Raw genomic sequence first — 7,143 nt, forward strand, 5'->3', positions numbered from 1 at the left:
TGGAAGGTCTGGCCCTGCCCCTGCCCCACCCAGCACCTGGAGCTTGCTCTCTAGCGCCCCCCACTGCCCAAGCTGCCCATGGCGCCAGACCTCCAGAGTCTGCAGGACAGCTCTGCCTTAAAAAGAGCAGGCATTCCTGGGCGCCCCCCTCCTGTGCCCCTGCCCCAGGCCTCCAGTGGCGGTGCACGCAGGCACGTGTGTAGACAGGCCGGCACGAGTGATTACAGGAGCCCAGGGAACAGGCCACCGGGCCCAGAGGCTGCCCACTGTGGGGCACCACCAGCCCATCCCCCAAGCACCCCAAATCTGCTACCTGAGCCTTGCTCCTTTGAACTTAAGCATGTGCACGGGCGCGTGCGCGCATGCACACACACACACACACACACATACACACAGGCACTTTGGAAGTGCTAGAATCTCAGACTTTTGCAACCTTATTTCATTTTAGTCTATGTCCTTTCCTTGAAAGTCTGGGGCACGGCAAACTGTGCGTGTTCAGACCCTCACACCCCTCAAGAGTCAAAGCAGAGAGACCCCAGGAGATCATCCTATGGCAAAATCAGCTGTGACCCCCAGCACCATCCTCCCCTCCTTTCTCTGACATTCAGCTGGGCTTCCCAGAAGGAAGACATCATTCCCTGCCTCTGTGCATCTAGGAGTGGTCATGTGACTAAGCTCTGACTGATGGGATAGAAGAAACAGTGCCCACCATCAACTTCCAGGGGGCTTTCTTAAAAGACAACCCACATTTTGCCCCCTTGTCTTCTGTCCTCCTTTCTGCTGCTTGCAAATCAGATGTGATAGCTGGAACTCTGGCAGTCATCATGGACCACAAGGACCAGATCTCCTCCTTGGTTTGGTGGGGCCAGGGGTTAGAAGAAGGCTGGTCCCTACTCAGCCTGTACCAAATACCACTTGTCTTAGATATGAAAGAGAGAAATTTCCCTCTTTGGGGTTTCATTTATAGTCCAACCCTCTTACTGCATAGATAGGGCCAGTGGACTGGAGTCAGGCATGGACAGATGCAAGGCCAGACAATGAGCTGGGGCAGGGCCACCACGGAACTGAGGCTCTTGCTTTCTCTGCATGTGAGTCCTGGGTTGGTTCCTCTGATTTCTGCTCCAGTGAGTCACCGGACCTTCTTCCCCGAGGTCACCCAGCCCAGCCCACTGCCTCATTCTCAACCACATGACCCCAAGGCCCCAGAGGCAGCCCTAGGTGGTGGCACTAGGTGGCCTGGGCTCTGCCAGGGCATCTGTGTGGGCCTGAACAAGGCCCTCCCTCACTCCCCCGCCCAGGCCACATGTATTCTGTCAGCCTTGGTCACCATCCTCCATACCCCCTTTCCCTGACTCCCCAGGACACAGGTCTCCTGCCTTCTGATTTGTCCTTAAATCTTAAGAGCAGCAGTTCTCAGGGGTCTTCTGGCCCAAGCCCTGTCCCTCCCCTGGCATCCCTGGTTGATGGTCACTCAGGACCTGCAGGCCCATCTCAGATGACAGAGAACACTTCTTCCCCAACAGCCCAGCCCTCTGAGCTCCAACTGGACACCTGGGCCACCAGCGGAGCTGGACTTGGCCAGGCCCTCTGGGCTCACCCAGGGACAGGAACCAATACTTCCTGAGGTCACTCCTCTCCAAGCTCATGGGCCTTCACTGCCTGGGCCTCTTCTGAGGCCTGCATGCCAGAAGAAGTCAGGGAGGAGAGTGGACAGAGGGAATGCAAACTCACTGGGCTTGCCGAGGGCTGGGTTCTTATCTCTGTGGGTAAGGGAGCTGGCACAGGGCAGGACCCAGCCCACGCTGAGGCCTGCTATGCAGCACAGAGTGCTGCTTTAATGTTCATCAGCCCTCAAAGGCACACCCAAATATGAATCCCATTTCACAGATAAGGAAACTGAGGCTCAGAGAAAGTGGTCCCCAGTCACTCTACCAGCAAATACAGATGCAACCCAAGTGTGTCCTACTCCACAACCCGTGTTCCTTCTGACCCAAGCTTGCCCCTGGAGCCTGGAACGGGCCCCAGTGGGGTCTGGGCACTGGCCCCCCGGCCTCCCAGGGCCCCTCCCTTGGTCCACGTCGGGACAAGACTTGCAGGAGAAATTATGAATAAGGCGAAAGAAAGTTGTCCTGGCCCATGTGCATGCCTTAAGTATTTAAATTCTTTTTCATAATTATCTCAAATAGTAATTACTGCAGGAGCAGATGCGCTTATCACAGACAAGAAACCACCTGCCTTCCCATTTTTGTCAAAAGTGGAAACACTGACATTATTTTTGCGATTCACTTCAATAGCTGTTTTCACTGTAAATACCACCTTAACCACAAGAAAAATACCCTGGGAGACGCTGGAGGTATTCGAGGTTTCAGAGGAATTACTCCAAGAGGGCTGTGGTGGGGCACAAGGCCGTGAGAGAAAGGGCTGGACGCCACAGGGCTCCTCACGCTGCTCCCCAAGCCCTCTTCCTGCCCCACCTCCAACTTGCCATCACCTCCAGCTGCCTCCCCCTACTGCCTACCCTGCAAAACACCTCCTTCACCCCAAAGCACATCAAAATCAAGGGGCGCCCCACAGACTCCATCAGAAACCAGGGGCCCCAGCTACCAAAGAAAGCTCTAAGACCTCAGAGGCTGGAAGGGACCTGGTTTCCAAGAAGGCGGTGTTCCAGGATTCCAGGATTTTCAGGTCCTGAGTCTGGCACAAGGGATGTTGGGGAAGAAAGAGGAACCCAGGGCCACAGCCTGAAAACTTCCTGCCTGGCAAGCTCCCCCTGGAGTCAGGGAGGGAGGTGACTCCCTGGAGGGAGCACAGTGCCTGGCTGGCCACTGCAGGAAAGTGTCCATCGCTGGGTGACAGACTAGGGACAGGGGTGCTGAAGAGGGAGGCCCATTGACTGGCAGGACAGGCTGTGGCCACAAAGGGAAACCCCAATTCCAGTCCTGTGTCAGCTGAAGGATGGCTCCCCAACTAAGAAGCCTCACAGGTTCCCATCTGTCAGATGGACCGGCAACCTTGGGGGGCCTCTTGGCCTCCAGGACATGCTGGACAAACCCCTCCTCTTCACAAGCTCTCATGTGAACCACAGCTCACTCTCTCGCTCTGCACCATCATTCATTTTGACCACTGAGCATTTACCAAGAGCCAGACTGAGTACATGGCACATGATCTGCATTCTGCCATTTTTCTTGCACAAGATCCCCGCGCTAGAGTCCTGCCTTCGCCCCATTTTACAGACCGAAAACTGAGGCTCAGAGAGTGTAAGCAAGTTGCCCAAGGCCACACAACTAAGTGGCTGAAGCACATGTGACTGCAAACAGACAATGTCACTGAGACCTACTCCCCCTACTCTGTTCCCACCTCACAGATGTATCCTCCAGCCTCCAGGGAGACCCACCTTCCCTGAAGTGCTGGAGCGGGGATTTTAGCATGTGTCCCTGGAGGTGAGAAGGGAGGAGCCACAGGATGGGTGAAAAGAAGCTGAGAGGGAGCCAGAGCCAGCCCTGGTTCCCAACCAGGGTCCTAGGAGCCACCAGTCCTTCCCAGTGCTGTTCTCTGCTGCCCCCATGTGGCTGAATGAGTTGATACAGCCTCTTGAGGCAGTTTTGGGGTCCTGGAGCCTGCTTGAGTGAGGAAGGGGTGACTGGACTGGGCAGAAGGTAAAGGGGCCCTGGGGCACAGGGCACAGTCCTGCTCTCAGGTCTCTCCAGCCCCACCCCCAGCCCACCAGCACATTCTTACTTCCAGCTGTGCCTTCACAGGTCCCTCTGCATGAGACAAGTCCAGCCTTTCACATGGCAGCCACCTTCCCATCATGCAAGGGTCTAGTCCTATGATACCTCCTCTCTCCAAAACAGGCTCCCAAAGTTCTCTCTGCCCCCAACTCTGCTCTACTGCTCACTTTCATATTCATCACCACCTGCCATCACAGTCTACATTTATTTGTTGACTGTCTGTTTCTCCAGCAAAATAATGCCAGCTCCAGTGTCTGGCATACAGTAGGTGCTCAGTAATGACTTTTGAACAAGTAGCTGTATGAGCCTTCCCAGCAAATGGCCATCCGAACTTGCTAACTCTCATTATGGGGCAGCTATGGCTAAAATGGGGGCACTTCTTCGCAAGCCTGGGCCCTAACTTCCCAAGGGTCCCAGCCCAAGGGTGCCAATCCATAGGCCTAACAGGCCCTCCTGCCCCAGGACAACCCTGCAGAGAACTGAGGTCAGCAGTTGGAACCACTGAGGCTGTGCTTCTCCCGACTAAGCCACCTGTCTGTTCATAGGAAGGCGGTGCCAGGAGTTGCTGTCCCTCTGAGTCCACTGAAGGATCTGGAGCTGAGCAGGGGAATCAGGGAGTGCAGAGAAGAGCAAAACAGAACTGAACATCCCCTCCCTCATTACAAACACAGATCTTTGGTAATGTTGCCTGACGGACACAGTCATTCACTCCACAATCATATCTCCATGCTGAAAAATCTGCAGAAGTCTGTCTGCCATGGATATGGTTGGCAGGAGAAGCAAACAGGCTCAGCCCCTTTCATTCTACCCACCTCTGGCCATGTGCCCCTGGGCGAGTCTCTCAGCCTCTTTGGCTTCAGTTCTTCTTGAGTACAATGTGGGCTGGTGTGATAGTCACAAAATTCCCCAGAACCCTGGGATCCCCCATCTCATTGCCACTGAGCCTGTCCCTGCTCTGAATTTGTGCCTTTCATAAGTAGCCCTTCCTAGTGTGCCTTCCTGTTCCTGCAAAGACTGCCATTGTGCCCTGCTGCTCGGGGACGCACCAGACCATGGGGTGGCACCTAGGCCAGGGGGACTACCGGTACCATCGAGGGCTGCCATCCACTCACCCACATCCTTCTGAGACGGCCTGACAGGAGCTGTCATCACCCTCTTCTGAGTGAACAGGATGGCCTGTCTTAGGCCTCGCCACACAAGCCTCTCTCTGCTGTGTGACAACATTACAGGAGGTAGTCAGCCACATTTACGGAGCACCTACTGTGTGCCACACCGCATCCTGATGTACCTCCTCCTCAGCCCTGCGTGAGAGGCGTCTTGACAACTGGGGGGACTGGGGCTCATAGCACCCAGCTGGTCAGTGTCTCCCAGGCCACGGTCTTGGCCCCACACAGACCTCACCTTCTACGGTTCAAGCTGCTGGGGATTCTCATTGTCTTTTTCTTCCAAGAAAGAGAAAAACTGAAGCCAAATGTGTCCTGGACACCCCCAGCCATCCAGGTTCACCCACCAATGTTTCTGGACTTCCCAATTCTCTGCATCTCCAGCTGTGTCTCTGGGTTTCTGAGCCCGGGTATCTAATGCGCTCTGATTAGTGATAATAATCCCCACCTCACAGAGATGGCCATGCGCACTCATCTCCCAGGTCAGGAAACCCGGGCACAGAAGTTATAGGCTTGCCCACTGTCACTAGCTGCTAAGTGGCAGAGTCAGGATTCCAATACAGGACATCTGGCTCCAGCCTCTGACCTAAAATTCAGAGCACAGAGTCCAGAATTCTGGCCCTGCGATTCAAAAAATGCACTATTATGGAGACCTAGGAGAGGGTGATCTCCTTCATGGAACGTTCTGGAGACATGGCCTGCAGCTGTCCAGGAAAACACCGGCACCACCCCGTGCCCTTCAGAGAAGTGGCCCAGGATGGCCTCGAGGTCTCTCACCAGCCCCAGGGGCTGCCTCCCCTGAAAGGTGCCCCATGGGCAGCTTCTTCGGGGGGCACTCGTGAGACCACAGCGGTACCGGCGTGTGTACTAACCTCTGGGCACAGCAGCGATGAACTGCCAGACCAGGGACAGATGGGGGGCCCACCGGCCAGGAGCAGTCGGGAGATGCGGTGCCGCAGCGCCCCCTAGCGGCGCCGGTCCCCATAGCCCCGCCCTCCTGGGGGAGCCTCGGGAGCCAGGAGCCAAGAGCAGGGCAGGGAGAGGGCCCTGGCAGAAGCCGGATGGGAAGAGCGTGGCCACACCCCAGCCCAGGGTCACGGACCTTCCGGCTGCGCTGGCCAGAGGCAGGGCAGGGCTTCCTGCAGGGTTGGCGCTGGAGGACACCTGGAGCGAGGGAGCCATAGCCCGATCTCCCACCCTCAGAGCCACATTCGGCCCATGGGCCTGGGAGTGGGGAGGGGCTCAGCAGTGACTTCCTCAAAGCAGAGCCATGCACAGATGGAGATGCCCAGGCTGGGGGTGCAGAGAAGGATGGCTAAACCCAGGGTTGGGTCCCAATGCCCTGATCTTCTACCCCCACCTGGTGACCTCTGCCCTTTCATGACGTGTCTCACAAACTGGTGGAGCGAATGGCAGGCTAGAGGGTGAGGAGGGTGGCCGGCCCGGCCCTCAGCAAGCACAGACCTCAGTCAGCATTCTTCCCCGAAACAGGCAGCGGGGCCCCAGGACGCAGCCTTCCCTGATCTAACAAAGGGAGGTGGATGCTCCCTCTGCACCAGCCTCAGCCTCTGTTTCCATGGCAACCCCTCTTCTAGGACAAAGCAAGACTCAAAATTACCCTCATCATCTTAGCAGGCAGTGCCAGAGGGAGGGCCCAGGCCTTAGGTCCAGAGGAGAAACCGAGGCCGAGACAGGGGCAGAGTCACGCTTGGAGTCCCCCACAATCCCCCTCGTCTCCCCCATCATAGCAGTAATCCCAACACAGGGTCTGTCTACCAGGGATCCTAGACAGTAATCACACAACTAAATGTAGAAAATAGTATCAGTGAACATGCCTTGAAGGAAAATTTGAAAGGCTAAGAAGACAAGGAATGCTAGACATTGGGTCAGGGGATTATATATGTGGGGTCAGTGAGACATCTGTGGGAAGGTGACAAGTGAGCAAAGACCTGCATGAAGGGAGGGCAGGAGTCTTAGGAGTACCTGGGAATTGAGTGTTCCAGGCAGAGGGAAGAGCAGCACAAAGGCCCTGAGGCATCCTGGGCGAGGAGCTGTCCATGCGTGTGGAAGGGGGTGGCGGTGGGGGTGGGGAAGGGTCGTAACTCAAAGGGTCCTACAGCCCACAGTAAGGAACTGAAATTCATCCTGGGTGTGATGGCAAACTGGTGAGGGTGGGAGGAATTGGGAACAGGCAAGCAATTTAGCATAACTGCTTGGGCAGCTAGGAGGAGAAAGAGTTGTATCGTCAG

Source organism: Phacochoerus africanus, chromosome 1, assembly GCF_016906955.1.
Source record: "Phacochoerus africanus isolate WHEZ1 chromosome 1, ROS_Pafr_v1, whole genome shotgun sequence".
NCBI lineage: Eukaryota > Metazoa > Chordata > Mammalia > Artiodactyla > Suidae > Phacochoerus > Phacochoerus africanus.